The sequence below is a fragment of the Pelophylax lessonae genome (genome assembly GCF_965119305.1).
Source record: "Pelophylax lessonae genome assembly, chromosome: 8".
Lineage (NCBI taxonomy): Eukaryota > Metazoa > Chordata > Amphibia > Anura > Ranidae > Pelophylax > Pelophylax lessonae.
This window is the reverse complement of record NC_138775.1, coordinates 70,146,477-70,169,261: the sequence shown is the minus strand read 5'-3', so window position 1 is coordinate 70,169,261 and position 22,785 is coordinate 70,146,477.

Sequence of the window (22,785 nt, the reverse complement as noted above, 5' to 3'; positions counted from 1 at the left end):
TTGATCTTTTCCTTTGCTATGAAGCAAGTAAAAGAATTAAAGTAACACACGTGCTGCTTTGCCTGTCGGGGAAGGATCACAGAGGGCGCTTGTACTAATGTGTCACGTGTGAGGACGGGCAGATGTCTTCGGGCTTGTCGTACTCAGGAGATATACACCCTGCTGTGGTCAGCTTTACTAATTTTACTTTGTATAGTTACCGACAGCAATGATAATGGAAAATCAATCTGTACTGTTGTGGAACACCTACAATAAAAAGGATTACAGTAGATTACAATAGATATAACACAGATAGAAAGATCTGCAAGGGCTGGGACAGTAATAATAATGGAGCATTTTTACCAACCTGAAATTGACTGAAGTAATGGCACTCCAGGAACAGGTAAAGTGCAAAATGTATAAACCTATTACAAGAAAATTTTATAGTACAGTTCATAGAGGCCCCAATTAGAAATGCTGCTCTGCTGGACCTTGTAATCCCAAACCATGCAGAGCTTATTACTAATGTTCATATAAAAGAACATCTGGGTAGCAGTGACCATAACATGATTTCATTTAATGTAAGTTGTAAGCAACAAGCACATAGTAGAAATATAAAAACACTTAAATTTAAGAGAGCAAAATTTTCAAGGAAGAGGGCTGCTCTCCAAGTCTTAGACTAGGAAGGGATATTGACATCGATGAACACAGAACAGAAATGGGAATTCTTTAAAACAACTTTATGTAAACACACTGCAAAGTTTATTCCCATGGGCAATACTTTTTAAAGGCTAAAAATAAAACCTATGTAGCTCACGGCCAAAGTTAGAAAATAAGAGCTTTTAAAAAATACAAAAATGAAGGAACACTATCATCGTTTAAATGTTACAAAGAATACAACAGAATATATGAAAAGGAAATCAAGGCTGCAGAAATTTAATACGAACAACAGATTACAAAAGACTGAAGGACAGACCCCAAATAATTCTTTAATTATATTAATAGAAAAAAAGTTCTGAGCATGTAGGCCTTTTACAAAATAATCTGGAGTGGGTGACTGGGGACAAGGAGAAGGCAAATGCATTAAATACTTTCTACAGCTCTTTGTATACAAAGGAGCATGGGGGAGAGCATGTCCATAATAGGGATGATATTTACACAGCCCCCAAATGATATACAATGGCTCAAAATAGATATGGTCCAGAAATATATAGACAGAATAAAGGTGAAAAAAGCACATGGACTGGATGGCATATACCCACTGATCTTAAAAGAATTGAGCTCTGTCATTTCAAAGCCTATGTTTCTCATTTTTAGGGACTCTTTAAGGACTGGAATAGTACCACTGGGTTGGCATAAGGTGCTTATATTTAAGTGGGATCAAAGTCTTTTTTTTATTACTATACTAGTAACTATAGACCTGTTAGGTTAACTTCTATAGTTGGGAAGATACTGGAGAGTTTAATAAAAGACCATGTGGATGAGTTCTTGCTTGAAAATATAATAATAATTTAGGTAACAGACGGCATGGATTCATGAAAGACAGAAGTTGTCAGACTTGTGTCGTGGCTGTGGACCTTGGATTTTGAAAATCATTTGACACAGTTCCCCACACACAGCTAAAGGTAAAGTCTACAGGTTTGGAAAGATCAGTTTGTAAATTGATAAAAACTGGCTAAAAGACGCAATTCAGAGAGTAGTAGTAATGATTCATACTCTGAATGGTCTAAGGTTATCAGTGGTGTACCCAAGGTTCAGTGTTGGGCCCCTAACTTTTTAATATATTTATAAATGATATAGGGTCTGGATTAAAAGTACCATTTCAGTCTTTGTAGATGACACCAAGCTATGCAGTGGATTAACGGCCTTACAGGATGTCTCCAACTAACAAGCCAACCTCAATGTACTGTTTTTTTAGGCAACTATGTGGCAAATGAGGTTTAATGTTTATAAATGTAAAAATATGTACTTGGGAGCTAAGACGATGCATGCATCATACATACTAGGGGGGAAACAACTGGGGGAATCAATGGCGAAGAAGGATCTGGGTGTTCTGGTAGATCATAAGCTTATTAATGCCACCCAATGCCAAGCAGTGGTTTCCAAAGTGAGCAAAATCCTTTCTTGTATTAAGAGAGATAATTTTGCCCCTGTACAAATCATTAGTAAGGCCTCATCTGGAATATGCAGTTCAGTTTTAGGCACCAGTTCACAAAAAGGAAATCAAGGAACCGGGGAAAGTACAGAGAAGGGCAATCAAACTGATAAGAGGCATGTAAAGGTCAGCTATGGGGAAAGATTAGAGGAAATGAATTTATTCTCTCTTGCGAAGAGGAGAATAGGGGGATATGATCAACATGTATGACACAACTGGTCCATATAGTGAACTTGGTGTTGAGTTATTCACTTTAAGGTCATCACAGAGGACAAGGGGGCACTCTTTACATCTGGAGGAAAAGAGATTTAATCTCCAAATACAGAAAGGTTTCTTCACAGTAATAGCTGTAAAAATGTGGAATAGACTCGGAAGCGTAACTAGAACCTTCAGGGCCCCGGTGGAAGAAATCATGAAGGGCAACCCAGCCCCATGCGTCACCCCTGTACACCTGGATAGGAGGGGCAGCATATAGAGGAACTCCTGCAGCAGAGAGGGGATTGGATCCTCTATATGCCGCCCCGCTGCCCCTCCTATCCAGGTGTACAGGGGTGAGGCAAGGACCCCCTGGAGCATGGGGTTGTAATGAGTCGCAGCGGTGGTGGTAGTGATGGGGGGGGGTGGAATGGGATCAGTGGCAGCGGTGGTGGAGGGGTGAGATCAGTGGCAGCTGTGGTGGGATGAGATGAGTGGCAGCAGTTGATGGGATGGAATGAGTGGCAGCGGTGGTGGGATGGGATGAGTGTCAGTGGTGGTGGGATGGGATGAGTGGCAGCAGTGGGATGGGATGAGTGGCAGTGGTGATGGGTTTGGATGGGATGTAGGGCTGGGATGAGTGGCAGTGGTGATGGGTTTGGATGGGATGTAGGGCAGCGGTGGTGGGATGGGATGAGTAGCAGTGTAGTGGAATGGGATGGGATGAGTGGCAGCAGTGGTGATGGGATGGGTTGCAGCCGTGGTTGTGAGATGGGATGGGTGGCAGCAGTGGTGGTGGTGGGATGGGATAAGTAGCAGTGGTGGTGAAGGGGGTGAGATGAAGGGCAGTGATGGTGGTGAAGGGGGTGGGATGAGTGGCAGTGGTGGTGGTGAAGGGGGTGGAATTAGTGGCAGCGGTGGTGGTGGTGAGGGTGGTGGGATCAGTGGCAGCTGTGGTGGGATGGGATGAGTAGCAGTGGTGGTGGGAAAAAGAGGTGAGATTAGTGGCAGCAGCGGTGGTGAAGAGGGTGGGATCAGGGGCAGTAGTGGTGATGAGGGGGATGATCAGTGGCAGCGGTGGTGGTGAGGGGGGTGGGATCAGTGGCAGCGGTGGTGGTGAAGGGAGTGGGATCAGTGGCAGCGGTGGTGGTGAGGGGGGTGGGATCAGTGGCAGCGGTGGTGGTGAAGGGAGTGGGATCAGTGGCAGCGGTGGTGGAAGTGAGGGGGGTGGGATCAGTGGCACTGGTGGTGGTGAAGGGAGTGGGATCAGTGGCAGCGGTGGTGGTGAGGGGGGTGATTGGTGGCAGCGGTGGTGGTGGTGAAGGGAGTGATTAGTGACAGTGGTGGTGGTGAGAGGGGTGATCGTTGGCAGCGGTGGCGGTGGTGAAGGGAATGAGATTGGTGGCAGTGGTGGTGGTGGTGAAGGTGGGATTAGTGGCAGCGGCAGTGAAGGGAGTGGGATTAGTGATAGTGGTGGTGGTGAGGGGGTGGGATCAGTGGCAACAGTTGTGGTGAAGGGAGTGGGATCAGTGGCAGTGGTGGTGGTGAGGGGGGTGATTAGTGGCAGCGGTGGTGGTGAGTGGGGTGGGATCAGTGGCAGTGGTGGTGAAGGGAGTGGGATCAGTGGCAGCAGTGGTGGTGAGGGGGTTGATTAGTGGCAGCAGTGGTGGTGAGGGGGGTGATTAGTGGTGGTGGGGAAGGCAGTGGGATCAGTGGCAGCGGTGGTGGTGAGGGGGGTGATTAGTGGCATCGGTGGTGGTGGTGAAGGGAGTGGAATCAGTGGCAGCGGTGGTGGTGGTGAGGGGGGTGATTAGTGGCAGAAGTGGTGGTGGTGAGGGGGTGGGATCAGTGGCAGCGATGGTGGTGAAGGGGGTGGGATCAGTGGCAGTGAGAGGGGTGGGATTAGTGTCAGCTGTGGTGGTGAGGGGGGTGGCACTAGTAGCAGTGAGGGGGGATGGATTAGTGGCAGTGGTGGTGCCATAACCCCTCACCACCACCACAGAGCTCATCTCTATCCCCCATCGCCTCTGTTGTAGATGTAAGAGGCAGAGGTAGTGGAGGATGGGATCCGTTGCACTGACATTTGGAAGTTACTTACTTGGTCATCGATTCCCCCTCAGTGCTCATGTACCTCCAGAGATGCCTGTGTGTCACGGGTCTCCTTGCAGAGAGGAGAGCTCCTCCCCCTTTCACTCTATTGGTGTCAGCTTACTCTGTCAGTGTCCACCTCCACCGCCTCCGCACATAGATTAGATAGGTGGGGCGGTCAAGGCTCCAGTGAAGAGGATGCCGCTTAGCTCAGCCCCCCCCCCCCCCCAGCAGCAGCCGGGGGCGACCACACGACGCCCCCCTTCAGTGGCAGAACTCTAGGGCCTGAGCAAGTGCGACTGCTGCACCCCTGGTAGTTCAGCCAATGAATAGACTCCCTCCAGAGCTGGTTCTGGCCAGCTCAGTAGATTTAAAAAAAAAACCTGGATTCTTTCCTAAATGTACACATTATACCCGGATACTAACATTTATAGATAGAGATACTCCAGGGAATATCCAATTGCCTTTTGGGGATCAGGAAGGATTTTATTCCCCTGCTGTAGAAAATTGGATCATGTTTTGCTGGGGTATTTTGCCATTCTCTGGATTACTGTGGGTATAGGATTGTGTATATAGGATTATATGTTTTTTTTTTTCCTTTTGTTGGTTGAACTAGATGGACTTTTGTCTTTTTTCAACCTAACTATGTAACTATATAAAGACATAATGTATAGACACATTTTTTTTTTTTTGTTTAGTCTGTTTTCTTTTTTTTAATTTAGGAGTTCTGATTTCAATCTGATTTCAGTGCGGGCATGCTAGGTTTTTGGTCAGGGGCTCAGAAAGCATTGAAACAAGAGGACCTCCATGACAGCCAACCAGTGCAAATTTCTCCGACTAAAATATTTTCCAACTAAATTAACATTATTTTAGTCGACTAAAGTACAACTAAAAGTTAAACAATTCAGATGGCTAAATAGTTATTCAGATGGTTATACCTGTCACAGAATTTGTACTTCTGTCTATCCATTCCACATACTACAGCCCTGTCTGATTTCTCCCTGCTAAAGTTTAAGTGGGTTTAAAAGAAAAGAAAAAAAAGAAAAATAATTTAAAAGAAAAAAAAATCTATTCAAGTATGCAATTCTATCTAAAAAAAATACAGCAAATAACAATTTCATAAAAAAAATAGATTATAGGCATTAAGCAATTAGTAATGGATGTGCATGGATTATTTTTGGAGAATTAGGATATTGTGTAGTATCACTTTAAGGCAGGGTTCACATACGGTTCATGCAGTTTGCAGTCTGCAGTCCGGTGTGTTTCTGTCCACAGGTTCAGGTGCAAATTTTTCCCTGAATTTGCACTTGAACCGGACCCAAAAACGCACAGGACCATTTTCAAAACCGCACTGCGGCCGCCCCGCACATGTGTGAATCGGCTTAATTGAAAGCTGGTCACATTCACATGTTATGCAAATTGGATGCGGTTTAAAACGCATCCAATTCACATATATGTGAACCCAGCCTAAGTGACACATATACAGTCAGGTTCATAAATATTGAGACATCAACACAATTCTAATATTTTTGGCTCTATACACCACCACAATGGATTTGAAATAAAACAGACAAGATGTGCTTTAACTGCAGACTTTCAGCTTTAATTTGAGGGTATTTACATCCAAATCAGGTGAACGGTATAGGAATTACAACAGTTTGTATATGTGCCTCACACTTTTTAAGGGACCAAAATTAACGGGACAGATTAACAATCATAAATCAAACTTTCACTTTTTAATACTTGGTTGCAAATCCTTTGCAGTCAATTACAGCCTGAAGTCTGGAACGCATAGACATCACCAGACGCTGGGTTTCCTCTCTGGTGATGCTCTGCCAGGCCTCTACTGCAACTGTCTTCAGTTCCTGCTTGTTCTTGGGGCATTTTCCCTTCAGTTTTGTCTTCAGCATGTGAAATGCATGCTCAATCGGATTCAGGTCAGTTGATTGACTTGGCCATTGCATAACATTCCACTTTTTTCCCTTAAAAAAACTCTTTGGTTGCTTTCGCAGTATGCTTCGGGTCATTGTCCATCTGCACTGTGAAGCGCCATCCAATGAGTTCTGAAGCATTTGGCTGAATATGAGCAGATAATATTCCCCAAAACACTTCAGAATTTATCCTGCTGCTTTTGTCAGCAGTCACATCATCAATAAATACAAGAGATCCAGTTCCATTGGCAGCCATACATGCCCACACCATGACACTACCACCACCATGCTTCACTGATGAGGTGGTATGCTTTGGATCATGAGCAGTTCCTTTCCTTCTCCATACCCTTCTCTTCCCATCACTCTAGTACAAGTTGATCTTGGTCTCATCTGTCCATAGGATGTTGTTCCAGAACTGTGAAGGCTTTTTTAGATAATGTTTGGCAAACTCTAATCTGGCCTTCCTGTTTTTTAGGCTCACCAATGGTTTACATCTTGTGATGAACCCTCTGTATTCACTCTGGTGAAGTCTTCTCTTGATTGATGACTTTGACACACATACACCTACCTCCTGGAGAGTGTTCTTGATCTGGCCAACTGTTGTGAAGGATGTTTTCTTCACCAGGGAAATAATTCTTCGGTCATCCACCTCAGTTGTTTTGCATGGTCTTCCGGGTCTTTTGGTGTTGCTGAGCTCACCGATGCATTATTTCTTTTTAAGGATGTTCCAAACTGTTGATTTGGCCACACCTAATGTTTTTGCTATCTCTCTGATGGGTTTGTTTTGTTTTTTTCAGCCTAATGATGGCTTGCTTCACTGATAGTGACAGCTCTTTGGATCTCATATTGAGAGTTGACAGCAACAGATTCCAAATGCAAATAGCACACTTGAAATGAACTCTGGACCTTTTATCTGCTCCTTGTAAATGGGATAATGAGGGAATAACACACACCTGGCCATGGAACACCTGAGCAGCCAATTGTCCCATTACTTTTGGTCCCTTAAAAAGTGGGAGGAACATATACAAACTGTTGTAAATTCCTACACCGTTCACCTGATTTGGATCTAAATACCCTCAAATTAAAGCTGGAAGTCTGCAGTTAAAGCACATCTTGTTTGTTTAATTTCAAATCAACTGTGGTGGTGTATAGAGCCAAAAAGATTAGAATTGTGTCGATGTCCCAAAATTTATGGACCTGACTGTAGGTCTTGTCCCACCCCTAGCCGGTGAATAGACAGTGAAAGAAGAGGCAGCAGATTCATGAACTCTGTTTTTGCACTCTGCACTCTCCATCTATCAGTATGTCCCTTGATTATACATGAGGATTGCAGCACACCTCAGTGGCTCCTTGTTCCCCTTCTCCATCTCCCAGTCTGAGATCTACTGTACTGGGACTGCAAAATGTGGATACCAAGTGTTATTCAACATACATATAACAATGTTCTAAGAAAAATAGAGCTGTGTTCATTTGTCTCTCTTATATCTGCAGAGGGTTCATCTTTAAAATGGCATTAAACCTAAAAGAAGGCATTTAATATGCTGCAGGTTACCAATACTTAGATGTGATGGCTGCATTTGTTTTCTTTTTTAGGTTTTCTTTCCTTTATCTTTACCTGGTGATCCAGTAAGTCTGCTGTTAATTAACAGAACAAGCTGTTCTGCAGTTTACAGAGATGAAACAAACTATTTACTACTAAGAGGGGGGTTTACAATGGTCAGCTTTTTTTATTTTATTTACAGCTGCAAGAAAAAGTATGTGAACCCTTTGGAATGATATGAATTTCTGCACAAATTGGTCATCAAATGTGATCTGATCATCATCTAAGTCACAACAATAGACAATCACAGTCTGCTTAAACTAATAACACACAAAGAATGAAATGTTGCCATGTTTTTATTGAACACACCATGTAAACATTCACAGTGCAGGTGGAAAAAGTTTGTGAACCCCTAGACTAATGACATCTCCAAGAGCTAATTGGAGTGAGATGTCAGCCAACTGGAGTCCAATCAATGAGATGAGATTGGAGGTGTTGGTTACAGCTGCCCTGCCCTATAAAAACACACACCAGTTCTGGGTTTGCTTTTCACAAGAAGCATTGCCTGATATCAACATACCTCCCAACTTTTGAACTTCAGAATGAGGGACAATTGAGGGAGTAAGTGAGCTGCGGCGCGTGCAAAAATGGCAAAATGTGGGTGTGGCTAAAGTTTTCATGGTAGGGGCTTAAGGGGTGTGCTAAAAAAAAACCCAGCTCTCTTACCAATGTTCCTAGCTCTCACTAATGCCCCCCAGCTTTCTCACCTCTCACAAATGCCCCCCCAGCTCTCTCACCATTGCCCCCCACCCTAGATTTCTCAGCAATGCCCCCCCCAGCTCTCTCACCAATTCCCCCTCCTCTCTTACTAATGCCCCACCCAGCTCTCTCATCAATTCCCCCTCCTCTCTTACTAATGCCCCCCCAGCTCTCTCATCAATTCCCCCCTCCTCTCTTACTAATGCCCCCCCCCAGCTCTCTCACCAATTCCCCCCCCCCCCAGCTCTCTCACCAATTCCCCCTCCTTTCTTACTAATGACCCCCATCTCTCTCACCAATTACACCTCCTCTCTTACTTATGCCCCCCCAACTCTCTCACCAATTCCCCCCTCCCCTCTTACTAATGCCCCCCAGCTCTCTCACCAATTCCCCCCTCCTCTCTTACTAATGCCTCCAACTCTCTCACCAATTCCCCCTCCTCTCTTACTAATGCCCCCCAGCTCTATTACCAATCCCCCCCTCTTACTAACCACCCCAACTCTCTCACCAATTCCCCCCTCCTCTCTTACTTATGCCCCCAGCTCTCTCGCCAATTCCCCCTCCTCTCTTACTTATGCCCCCCAACTCTCTCACCAATTCCCACTCCTCTCTTACTAATTACCCCCCAACTCTATCACCAATTCTCCCCTCCTCTCTTACTAATAACCCCCCAACTCTCTCATCAATCCCCCCTCCTCTCTTACTAATAACCCCCCAACTCTCTCACTGCCCCCCCTCATCTCTTACTCGTGTCCTACCCCAGCTCTCTCACTATCCCCCTCCTCTTTTACTAGTGCCCCCCTTCTCTCTCACTATTTCCCCCTCCTCTCTTACCAATGCCCTCCCATCTCTCTCATCAACTCCCCCTCTGCTCTTATAAAATGCCCCCCCCAGGTTCTCTCACCAATTCCCCCCTCCCCTCTTACTAGTGCCCCCCAGCTCTTTCCCCATTTCCCCCTCCTCTCTTAGTAATGCCCCCCCCCAGCTCTCAGGACTGTGTCAGGACTGTAGCATGGAGCCGAGGAGTTTCACAGCACTTCACTCAGCTCCAAGCCAAAAGGATTCCTCTTACCTTTCACAAGTAAGACCCTTCATCGGGGCAGCTTAGAGGCAGGAACAGGAGCCGCCGAGAACTGACATGACACGGAGCCGCCGACTTTAGGACCGCTGAGAAGCAGGATCGGGAGCCGAAGACGGAGGCAGAGCTGGGAGGAGGAGGGGGGAGCAGAGATGGCCGGCCAGATTTTCCGGGACTTCAGCCCAGCTCCGCGGGACTCCAGGACTCACTTCAAATTGCAGGACAGTCCCGCGGATTTCGGGACGGTTGGGAGGTATGTGTGAATAATGCCTCGCACAAAAGAGCTATCAGAAGACCTACGATTAAGAATTGTTGACTTGCATAAAGCTGGAAAGGGTTATAAAAGTATCTCCAAAAGGCTTGCTGTTCATCAGTCCATGGTAAGACAAATTGTCTATAAATGGAGAAAGTTCAGAACTGCTGCTACTCTCCCTAGGAGTGGCCGTCCTGTAAAGATGACTGCAAGAGCACAGCGCAGACTGCTTAACCACTTCCGCCCTGCTCACATTGCTGCTACTGCGGCAATGTGGCACGATCCCGTCCAGCGACGTAGACCTACGTCGCTGGACTCTGCCCCTTGTGGGCGGCGCTCGTGCGCCGCCGGAGGCTCGCTCCCGCTGTGTTCAGTCACAGCGGGAGTTGGGCCAGGGGAGGAGCAGCGGCGATCGCCGCTGCTCTGCCCCGATCGTCGGGGAATCGAGTGAGGAGATCCGCCCGCCTGTGTAAACAGAGCGGGCGGATCTCCATAGTGACAGGGACTGACAGATCGGAGTGTTCAGCATAGCTGGACATCCGATCTGTCCTTCTGTCACTCAGTCACCTCCCCCCCCCCACACGTCAGTAGGCACCAGGCATATATTAACCCCTCCCTCTCCAATAAAATTAACCCCTTCCCTGCCAGTGTCATTTTTACAGTAACAGTGCATATATATAGCACTGATTACTGTAGTAATGTCACTGGTACCCCCAAAAGTGTCAAAAATGTCAGTCAAGGGTCCGATCTGTCCGCCGCAATGTCGCAGTCCCGCAAAAAAAAAAATCGCAGATCGCCACCATTACGCGTTAAAAAAAAACACCAAAAATGACAGAAATCTTTCCCTTAGTTAGTAAACGCAATAACTTTTGCGCAAACCAATCAAAATACGCTTATTGCGATTTTTTTTACCAAACATAGGTAGCAGAAAACAAATTGGCCAAACATTTTAAAAAAATTTGATTTTTACATTTTTTTGGGGGGGAATTTCATATAAAAAAAATGTGAAAAATATTGTTATTTTTTCAAAATAAACGCTATTTTTTTGTTTATAGCGCAAAAAGTAAAAATCGCACAGGTGATCAAATACCACCAAAGGAAAGCTCTGTTTGTGGGAAAAAAAGGACGTAAATTTCGTTTGGGTACGGCGTCGCACGACCGCGCAATTGTCAGTTAAATTCGCACAGCGCCGAATCGCAAAAAGTGGCCTGGACGGAAGACAGCAAAATCCTCCGGTGGTAAAGTGGTTAATGAGGTGAAGAAGAATCCTTGAGTGTCAGCTAAAGACTTACAAAAGTCACTGGCAAATGCTAACATCCCTGTTAGCGAATCTACAATACGTAAAAGACTAAACAAGAATGGATTTCATGGGAGGATACCACAGAGGAAGCCACTGCTGTCCAAACAAAAACATTACTGCACGTTTACAGTTTGCACAAGAGCACCTGGATGTTCCACAGCAATACTGGCAAAATATTCTGTGGACAGATGAAACCAAACTTGAGTTGTTTGGAAGAAACACACAACACTATGTGTGGCGAAAAAGAGGCACAGTACACCAACATCAAAACCTCATCCCAACTGTGAAGTATGGTGGTGGGGGCATCATGGTTTGGGGCTGCTTTGCTGCGTCAGGGCCTGGACGGATTGCCTTAATCGGAGGAAAAATTAATTCCCAAGTTTATCAAGACATTTTGCAGGAGAACTTAAGGCCATCTGTCTACCAGCTGAAGCTCAACAGAAGATGGGTGTTGCAACAGCACAATGACCCAAAGCATAGAAGTAAATCAACAACAGAATGGCTTAAACAGAAGAAAATACGCCTTCTGAAGTGGCCCAGTCAGAGTCCTGACCTCAAGCCGATTGAGATGCTGTGGCATGAGCTCACGAAAGCGATATACACCAGACATCCCAAGAATATTGCTGAACTGAAACAGTTCTGTAAAGCGGAATGGTCAAGAATTACTCCTGGCCGTTGTGCACGTCTAATTTGCAACTACAGGAAACGTTATTAAATCCAAGGGTTCACATACTTTTTCCACCTGCACTGTGAATGTTTACATGGTTTGTTCAATAAAAACATGGCAACATTTCATTCTTTGTGTGTTATTAGTTTAAGCAGACTGTCTATTGTTGTGACTTAGATGATGATCAGATCACATTTTATGACCAATTTGTGCAGAAATCCATATCATTCCAAAGGGTTCACATACTTTTTCTTGCAGCTGTATGTAAAACCTTTAGGGCTGGTTCACCCCACAAAAACGCACTCCAAATGTATTTCTGCATTTGTGTTTTTAACGCGTTACTTTTTATTTCACTGTACTGGGGTTTGGTGCGTTTTTTAATACATTCCAGCCTTCCAGTACAGTCCAGTGCAGGAAAAATGCAGCAGATTCTACTTTTTGTTTACGGAACTGGTAAACCCTGGAACTGACCGCACTGGTGTGAACTATGCCATTGGAAACCATATATCCTTCTTTCCATGCGTTTTTGATGCAGGAAAAAGAAAAAAAAACACACTGGACTACATGTGGTGTGAACTGGTCCTCATCCCAAAAGAAAAAAAAAACAGTTTGCTGTAACTGCTTATAAAGTGTTAGCTGGAGTTTCATCTTTATTGGTAAGATGCAATATATTACATTTTTAGTTTTGGGTTTACCCCCTTGCTGACCGCTCCACATATATTTATTGTGGGATGGCAGCTCCTGTGCGCAGAATTGTGTACAGGTAAGCCGTACGCCGGTGACCCGCTCCTGCTGCGATCGGACACAGCGAGAGCCAATCAGCGGCTCTCTCTCGGGAGCCAATTGCTCCCGAGAGAGAGGCAGAACTGTGATCTGCCTATGTAAACAATGCAGACCGCCATTCTGTGACAAGGGAAGACAGAGATCCTGTATTTCTGCTAAGCAGGAAAATGGATCTCTGTCTTCCCACAGTACAAGCACCCCCCCCACACACACACAGTTAGAAAGCACCCCCTAGGGACACACTTAACTCTCTGCTCGCCCCTGATGTTAACCCCTTCCCTACCAGTGTTATTAGTACAGTGACAGTGCATAGTTTCACTGATCATTGTACTAATGACACTGATCACTGTATTATGTCACTGGTCCCCAAAAAGTGTCAGGTGTACGATTTGTCTGCCGCAATAAGTCGTTGTTCACCACCATTACTAGTAAAAATAAATGAATAAATAAATAAATAAAAATTCCATAAGTCTCTCCCATAGTTTGTAGACACTAAAACTTTTGCCGAAACTAATCAATATTAGTTTATTTAGACTTTGTTTTACAAGAATATGTAGCAGAATTCATATTGGCCTAAATTGATGAAGAAATAGATTTTTTTAATTTTGATTATTGGATGTGCTTTATAGCAGAATGTAAAAAATATTTTTTTTTTTTTGTTGTTTTTTTTAAAATTCGCTTTTCTTATAAAAAAAATAAAAACTGCAGAGGTGATCAAATACCACCAAAAAAAAGCTCTATTTGTGGGGAAAAAAAGGACATCAATTGTATTTGGGTTAAGTGTGGCACAACTGTGCAATTGTCATTTAAAGTAACCCAGTGCCGTATCCCAAAAATGGCCGGGTCATGAAGGGGGGTAAACCTTCTGGAGCTGAAGTGGTTAATCCGGCTTTAACTTGTCTAATGAGTTTTACTATACTTAGAAATATAAAAAAAAATAAAATCTGTACTTTTTATTTAGAGGTAGCCCTGCTTACCTAATAGATCAATAGAAATTGGAATTGTTTGCCTCTTTAATCAGCTCATATTTATTTTAATGAAGCGTAGAAGCAAATACGTCTGATGCCATTCATTAGAACGGGTCATGCAGGAGATTGAGGTGCAGCAAATAAATACTATCTCCCTTTAACTTCTGTCAGTCTCATTCTGCTGAGCGCAATGGAATTTTACTGACATTAATGAATGCTTTTCAAGACGATTACATAAACCCAAATTTTGGAGGAAGAAGAATGAAAGGTTTGCGCTTGTCATTCAAAAACTAGGTTAAAACCAATCAGCATGAGCCGCTTCTCCAGATAATGTTATCAAACAGTGGCTTACTCATTCTAGATGACACCAGCAAATTGGCAGAGCAGAAAGTGCCCGAGGGGAGCGCACAGCTATTAAACGGCTATGGGTAAAACCATTTAACCGCTTACAGAAGCACAAATATCACTTGTTTAATATGAACCCCTCAGTGATCTCCCAGAAGTCTCAATCAATTTGCAGCACGGTAAAAAGTTTAGACAAACTTAAAATACATTTAGAAAAAGAACATAAATGAAGAAAAGTTAAATGATTTTTAAGTTAAATGATTTGTATTCTTTAACCACTTTAAGACCGGAGGATTTTCCTGCTTAACGTCCAGGCCACTTTTTTCAACTTGGCACTACGCAAATTTAACTGACAATTGCGCGGTCATGCAACACCGTACCCAAACAAAATGTATGTCCTTTTTTTCTCACATACAGAGCATTCTTTTGGTGGTATTTGATCACCTCTGCGCTTTTCATTTTTTGCGATTTTAATAAAAAAAGAGCGAAAATTTTGCGAAAAAATTGACATTTTCTACTTTGACAGTTAAAAAATATCCAATATATTAAATTGTTGTCATATATTTAGGCCAAAATGTATTTAGCTACATGTCTTTGACAAACAAATTCTCAATGAGCGTATTTTCAACCACTTTAAGACCGGAAGATTTTACCCCATTCCTGACCAGGCAATATTTTGTGATTCGGCACTGCGTTACTTTAACGGACAATTGCGCATTCGTGTGACGCTGTACCCAAATTAAATTTATGTCTTTTTTTCCCCCCACAAATAGAGCTTTCTTTTGGTGGTATTTGATCACCTGTGCAATTTTTAATTTTTGAAAAAAAGAGCGACTATTTTGAAAAAAAAAACAATATTTTTCACATTCTGATATAAAACATTCCCCCAAAAAAATGTATAAATCAAATTTTTTTAACATTTTAGGCCAATTTGTTTTCTGCTACATATTTTTGGTAAAAAAAAATCACAATAAGCATATTTTGATAGGTTTGTGTTTACTAACTACGGGAAAGATTTGTAATTTTTATTGTTTTTTTTTTTTTTACTAGTAATGGCGGCGATCTGCGTTTTTTTTGCGGGACTGCAACATTGCGGCGGACAGATCGGACCCCTAACTGACATTTTGGACACTTTTGGGGGGACCAGTGACATTACTACATTAATCAGTGTAAATAAATATAAATATGCACTGTTACTGTAATAATGACACTGGCAGTGAAGGGGTTAACACTGTTAGAGATCAAGGGGTTAAATGTATGCCTCATGCTTACTGACGTGTGTGGGGGGAGGGGATTGTGTGACACAGACACAGATCGCAGGTTCAGCTATGCTGAGTCTTGTGACCTGTCCCTGCCTGTCACAGAGGAGACAAAGCGGGCGGATTTCCTCACTCTTTCCCCGACAATCACCACCTCTCCTCCACTGGCCCGACTCCCGCTGTGTCTGAATACAGCAGTAGCGAGCCTATGGCGTGTCCTGCCGAGAGAGGGAGGAATCCAGTGACCTAGGTCTACGTCGCTGGACCCAGCCGAGCCGCTCTGTTGCAGTAACAGCAACGTGAGCGGTCGGCAAGTGGTTAACAGTAAGACCTCCTTTACTTAGGCGGTGGAGCCAAGGTTTTGATGGGGATAAGGGCTTCTTCCCCTAACCCTAGGCTGTGGTTGTTGGGGTCTGCGGGTGGGGTGCTTATCAGAATCTGGAAGCCCTTTTTACCAAGAGGGTCCCCAGATCCCCCCCCCCCATGTGAATGGGTATTGGGTATATCGTACCCCTAATCACAAAAGAAAGTAGACCGCACTCAGACATGAAAAAAATCAATTGATTTATTTGAATGAAGATTATTCCAAAGTAACAAACATCATGGGCTGATAGACGAACAACGGAGCAGTTGACGCAATTCACGAATCACATTCGCTTAATCATAACTGAGGAGGAAAGCGGGACAGAGGGACTTTGTTCCAAATCAGGGACAGTGAGCTATGATAAAGGCAAATATTGTAGGTTGTTTACTTTGAAGAGAATTTTCCCTTAGTTTAGTAAATGAGGTGAAGCTCTGCTGACTTCTACCATCCAATCAAGTGCAAGCAAAAATACTTTTTTTTTTTTATATGTTTGCTTGTGATTACGTATTCTTTACAAAGTGAAATTCACTGCATTCAATAAACTAAGGAAACACTAGAGGGAGACACATGAATATAACATTCCTGCAGTCTTCTAGCTGGTCTGGTGACATCAAGGCAGCTTCGTCTTCCTCTGGTGAGTGCCACTCAGTCCCGGTGTACTGTGCGCCCAGCCTGCATGATGACACACCCCAAATGACAGGTTGGGTTCCCAGGAAATGGGCAGAATGACAGCCATGTCATTCTACCCAAAGAGGACTGCTGGCATGGGGCTCAGGATGAAACCAGAGATTGCACCAGAGTATAAAAAGTGTGGGTAGAAATTGGGAATTTATTTTTATATGGGGGGTATCCAAAGAAAACAAAATTGGAGTTCTACTTTAAAAATAAAACTAGCACTACAAAAAGTCATATCTTCAATCCAACACCAAGCTCCCCATTCTGAAAATTTACTGAGAATCCAGGATGAAACACAAGCAGGAATTCTGAAGGGCTGCATTTAAATCAGACGGTATTAATGATGTTTAATTAAAGATCAGAGCAGAAGTATGGCAATTAGCCATCCCCGCAGTGACTTTGATCAAATTCCAGCACTCCCCTAGTGTCAGGATTCACCAGAACACTCTGCACCGGGTAAGAGATGGGTCATTAGAAAAGAAAAGTTCCTCCAACGTTATATTTAGACACAAACATATCTGAAAAATGGAAAACATTCCCTGTTTGAAGGTAAACTTTTTTTAAATGAAGATTTGCAGATCTATCTTTTCATTGTGTAGCTTGCCTTTGTATCAGGCAAAGCCTTCATGCCTTTGTAACATGTTTTCCGAAAGTAAAGCTCCTTACCTAAACATTGATATACTCTCAGATACAGTTAGATCTATCCCATATACTGAGGGACAATTGACTGGCCTGCTTTAGCCGGGACCCTTGTGAGATCTTTCGAGACTTGGCGGTGGTGGCACCCCTGGTGTTTCAATTGGGGTAGCGTTACTACACCTCCCCTTGTTCGTCTTCCATTGGTTTTACCCTACACTGCTTTCTCATCGTTTAGAACTTCTAAGCTGGAAATCATACAACTCCATTTACATGCCCCTTAGAAAAGTTGTTTTCACCTGAAACGCGTCGGATTTCATCATCATCCGTACACTCTTGATGAGCATCATTTGCAAGCTGTGTTTACCATTTTTTAATATATCATGCGTTTCATATATTCGTACACTTTATTGCTGAAAATGTATGTTTCGTAGACAAGTGACGTGTCAAGTTATATATAACCTTCTTTAATGATTTGAATAAACATATATATTTTTTATACAACTGGATGTGTGGTGGTCTACATAGTCCCTCCCAATTAGGGGGTTTTTGCCTTTTGTTTATGTCTCATTGGGACGATGGCAACCCACACCCTGGATTCCGAATAATTGGGTAAAATTCACATACCTAAAACACACCGACACTAATGGACACTGAAGCTAATTAATAAAAAAAAATTCTTGTCCAAAATATACTGACCCTGACCTTTGACCCAAACACTAATGCTGGCGCTGACCTAGATCAAACCTTGATCTAGGTATTTTTCTTTCTTTTTTATGTATTTAAATTTTTATTTAATCACTTTTTTTTTCTTTCTGCAACATACGAGCAAGATACAATGTATCCTTCTTCTCCATTCACAGAAAGAAAAAAAACACTGGGGCGAGCTTCACAGTGACTGATCACTGTGATAGCCAACCAAAGGCTACTAAAGCAATCAGGTGACCCGGAAATGGAAGATTCAGGTCTCGATAGTGAGACCCAGGTCTCTGTGCTGGGAGTTAATTGCGTGGCCCTCTCCCATCACAAAGGTAAGAACACATATATGCGACCCTACGTAAAAAAAGCCCAGTGCAGTAAGGCTGTATATATGCATTATGTCGGCGTGAAACGATTACATAAGTTTGTACTTCTTCCAACTCCTTTTCGAATATGTAAACTAAATAATTTTTTTTTTATAGTTTTGTCTTCTCTTGTAACAAGTTCTTTTGTGATTGTCTACTATTGAATGATTACTTCTTTTATTTTGTATTTTTTTTTTTTTACATGTTCAAATAAACTAAAACTAACTTTATGGCCAAAGGTTTGTGGACACCTGACCACCACAACAACTATATGGATAAAAGAGCCCCCACTTTGCTGGGTTCAGTGAAGGGTACTGGTAATACTACCACACATAAAGACATTTTAAATAACTATGTTTCCAACCTCACGGCAACAGATTGTAGAAGGCCCGTCCCTGTTCCAGCATGACAGTCCCCTGTACACAAAGCCAGGTCCATGAAGACATGGTTTGAGAAATCTGGTGTGGAAAGAGTTGAGTAACCTGCACAGAGCTTGGACCTCAACCCTGTTGACCAGTTTGGAGATGGGCTGGAACACATATTGCAAGTCAAATCTCATCCAAAACCAGTACCTGACCTCACAAACACCCTTTTGGCTAAATGGGCATAAATTCTCATAAACTTACATCAAAGTCGAACCATGTAAAAATCCTTCCCGAAAGAGTGGAGACAGTTATTGTTCTGTCCCACTTATATGTATTTTTCTTTTATGTTGTTGTACTAAGCTACATCAGGTTATTGTTCTGTAGTATGCTGACATCTAATGGTGGTTTAGGAGCCACTATAACGTGTTTACTTATGTGATTTGGTATCTCACTATGCCTTCCTCTCCTGTTTGGTTCTAGTTAGTTAAGACCTAGCTAGTTCCTCCCTGTGTCTTCCATGTTCCCAGTTAGTGTTGGTATTTTATAGGGACAATGCTTAGGAAAGTCATTGTCACCTTACACTTCAAATGCCTGGAAAAACATCCTCTGTACTGCAATTATTTGAAGTAACTACGGTATTCACTAATTAAAATTTTTGTGCCTTTTTGAAAAGTTAATTTGCCTGTAGATAGTGCCAAGTCAGCAGGTGACCATAGTATGCAAAGCATACAGACTGGGTGTAAGGAGGAATGTCAATGCATTAATGACATTTATAATAAAACAGTTAAAGGCATATAAGAGGGGGGAGCTCCATATGCATGGCCATTGTTTTGAAATGGGATGTCCAACAAGCTTGTGCAGATATGGTGATCATTGATAGATACTTTTGACCAGTGGTCAGCAACCAGTAGATCACGGGCAGGTGACTTGTAGAGGGACTACTTTGTAAAGTTGGAGCTGTAGTAGGCAGCAAGAGTCGCATAAGCCGATGTCTCCTCTGTAGTGCTGGCTCCTGTCCCATATGGAGTGATACCAACTGCACTCCACCTCTTATCCCAGCTAGAAGTCTCCAGAGTGGTGCCAGCAGCAGGAAAGAAAAGGTCTTTGGGTCTGTCTGAAGCAATACACTGGGCATAATAGTATAAGGCTGCTTTCACACTGATGTGCTGCGGTTTACTCACACCACAGGTGCAGTGCAGTGTAACTGGCTTTCCGGCACTTTGTCATAGACTTTTATTATATCCTGCGGGTTTGGTGTACTTTCTTAATGCAGGAGCTTTGGTATGCTTTCAGAAAGTGCACCAAACCTGCAGGATATAATAGAAGTCTATGGCAAAGTGCAGTTAACCCAGGAAATTCACAGATGCACTGCGCTGCACCTATGGTCCAGGTAAACCGCAGCATATTAGTGTAAAAACAGCCTTATAGGGCAGTGGTCCTCAACTCCGGTCCTCAGGGCCCACTAACAGGCCAGATTTTAAGTATTACCTTGGGGAGATGCAGACTAGAGTACTGCAATCACTGAGCAGCAAATTACATCACCTGGGATGTATTTCAGTTATCTTGCAAATCTGGCTTGTTAGTAGGACCTGTAGGCCAGGGTTGAGGACCACTGTTATAGGGGGCTCAGGACAGAAGGGGTACATTTACATTTGTAGTTTGGGGTGGTAAAACCCCATAGTTAAGACTTTTTTTCATCACTCCTGCCCCAATCGCACCCCCTTTAGCTGCAGTGGCCAGGGGTGTACACATGTCGCAGCAGGAGTTATACGCCCTATCATGGTTGTTGGGTGTAGGACCTGCAAAGCATGGCCCATTGAAGCGAACGAGGCCGCTCTGCAAATGCCTTGTGCAGTACAGCAAACAAGCTGTTAAAGCAGGCAGCATTGTGTTGCTTTATCACCACCTGCTTTAACCCCTTGGGCCCCAGTTGTGGGGTGCTTGCAGAGTGCCCCATGTACTTGAATGGGTCACCTTTTGGCTGGCAGTAGCACCCACCAAAAGAAACAGGGGGTTTAATTCCTGCTGTGGCATGTGTACACCTTTGGCTACTGCCTCAGCAATAAAAAGAGGGTAGGAATTGGTGGCCGTAAAACCACGACTCAACCGCAGACTTTTACCCAACTTGTGAACAAGCCCTAAGGTTGCTGCTGCTCCTGAATGCAACCAATTCACAAGTGCAGCAGGCATTGTTGTTCCTTTAAAACGTGATCCGGGTGTGTTTGACAGGTGGTGAGGAGACGATACGTTGCCTCCTCACCACCTGATTAAAACCCATGATTGTTGTACAATGAACAAGATTAGTACAGCAATTAGAGGTTTCAATTTAGGTGTGAGGAGGTGACACTGTGCAGGTAATCTTTGATGTCTCTCATGTTGTTCAGGTAGATCTCCACCTCATCTTTTCAACTTCCATCTGATCATGCACACTGCTGAACATTCACTAATAAATGTTTTTAGGCCTTACCGTAACTCCATTGCAGCCTACAGGAAGCATTACATGCAGAGAGGTATAGGACTAAGATGGGGAGGCAGAAAGGCTGTGCAATGGTACTATGAAAACTTCACGCAATCGGTTTGTGAACCTTGGGTTATAAAAGTGTATCTGGGAATGTGCCCATAATTTTCCAATTAGAAGAATCCAGCAGTGGAGCACTATCAATTTATCGAAAATATTTTGCCACATGACACCATTATCACTGGAATTTCCAAAAGATATAGGAAGTCTGTTTATAGCTCAACTTATAGGCACCCATGCAAAAATGAAAGATCACTTCTGAGCAGCATTGACCATTAGTTTTAGTTTACATTTGCGGTTGGAGGGTGGTAAAAATTCACTGTTGAGTCCCATTTTTACCACCCCGCAACCACTACCCCTAGTTGAAAAGGCAGCTGTACCAGGGTGAACAATCCGCTTTTGCTTTCAGGAGGCCAAACCACAACCAAGTGCAATGTACACATTTCTGGAGCGGCAGTGCAGGGTTTTAGGGATTGAGACAAGCCTGTCAAACGCCCCCTGAAAAGCGATCCAATGTGGATCACTTTTCAGAGAACAACACTAGTGTAAATTAATTTCAATTCAAACAAGTACACAACCTCATGCGCTTGAGAGTGGACCCCAGAGGTAATAGTTGCTTATATTACTACCCTGGCTTTTATGAACATGCCATGCCTTGCTGCCTTCTCAAAACCAGGGAAGTCTGGATACACTAAAATCAAAAAACAAAGCAGAGGGTGCACCAGCCTAGTGCATTATCCTCAAAACATGACTTTTATTGTTAAAAAAAAGTGGCAAGTAATATACTCACAAACAGGTACATCAAAGCTTGTCCTAATACAACAACATCTTTAAGTACTCAATACAACACATCTTATAGCGGGACAATGAAAATCCAACAGGCTAATGTGTTTTAAGGTACTTTCCTCTTCCTCAGAGCCCTGAAGAAGAGGGAAGTCCCTCGAAATGCGGTAGCCTGTTGGATTTTCATTGTCCTGCTATAAGATGCGATGTATTGAGGACTTGAAGATGCTGTTGTATTATGTCAAGCTTTGATGTACCTGTTGGTTTGGGAGTATATTACTACCTTTTTTTAAATGTTTATTATAATAAAGTGCACTAGGCTGGCACACCCTCTGTTCTGTTTTATGATACAATTGCATACCTGCCAACTGTCCCGTTTTTCCCGGGACAATCCCGGCAAATAGGAGCCTGTCCTGTGCAATTTACATTGTCCCTGTTAATCAGGGACAATGTAAATCATTTAAAAAAATTTTTTTTTTTTTTTTATTTTGTGCCACACAGTGTCGCTCTCACCCCAGCTAGGTGTTGTAGTTCTGGCAGCAGGTTGTCTCTCTCTCTGTGCCTGCTCACTCTTCCCGTCTGTCGCAAATTTAACGTGTCACCGGAGGCAGGGTGTCAGCATGGTGCACTTTCCAAAATCCGCCAGCAGGGGGAGGCAGAGCACCTTCCGACAAGCTGGAGGCCTCACACTCCATTAATTACTACTATTAATAACATTTTTTTATAGATATAATTTTTACACCTGTTAATTGATACATATATATAGTTTTCTAGCTCTAGATAAATGTGTGTACATATCCGTGTATGTGTATGTGTGTGCATGTATATATATATATATATATATATATATATATATATATATATATTGCTCAAAAAAATGAAAACAGACCTCAATCCTCAATGGGAAAAATCTCATGCTGGATATCTATACTGGTATGGACTTGGTATGTGTTAGGATAATATGGACTGGGTAATGTGTTAGGATCTATACTGGTATGGACTCTGTAATGTGTTAGGATGGTATGGACTGGGTAATGTGTTAGGATCTATACTGGTGTGAACTGGGTAATGTGTTAGGAT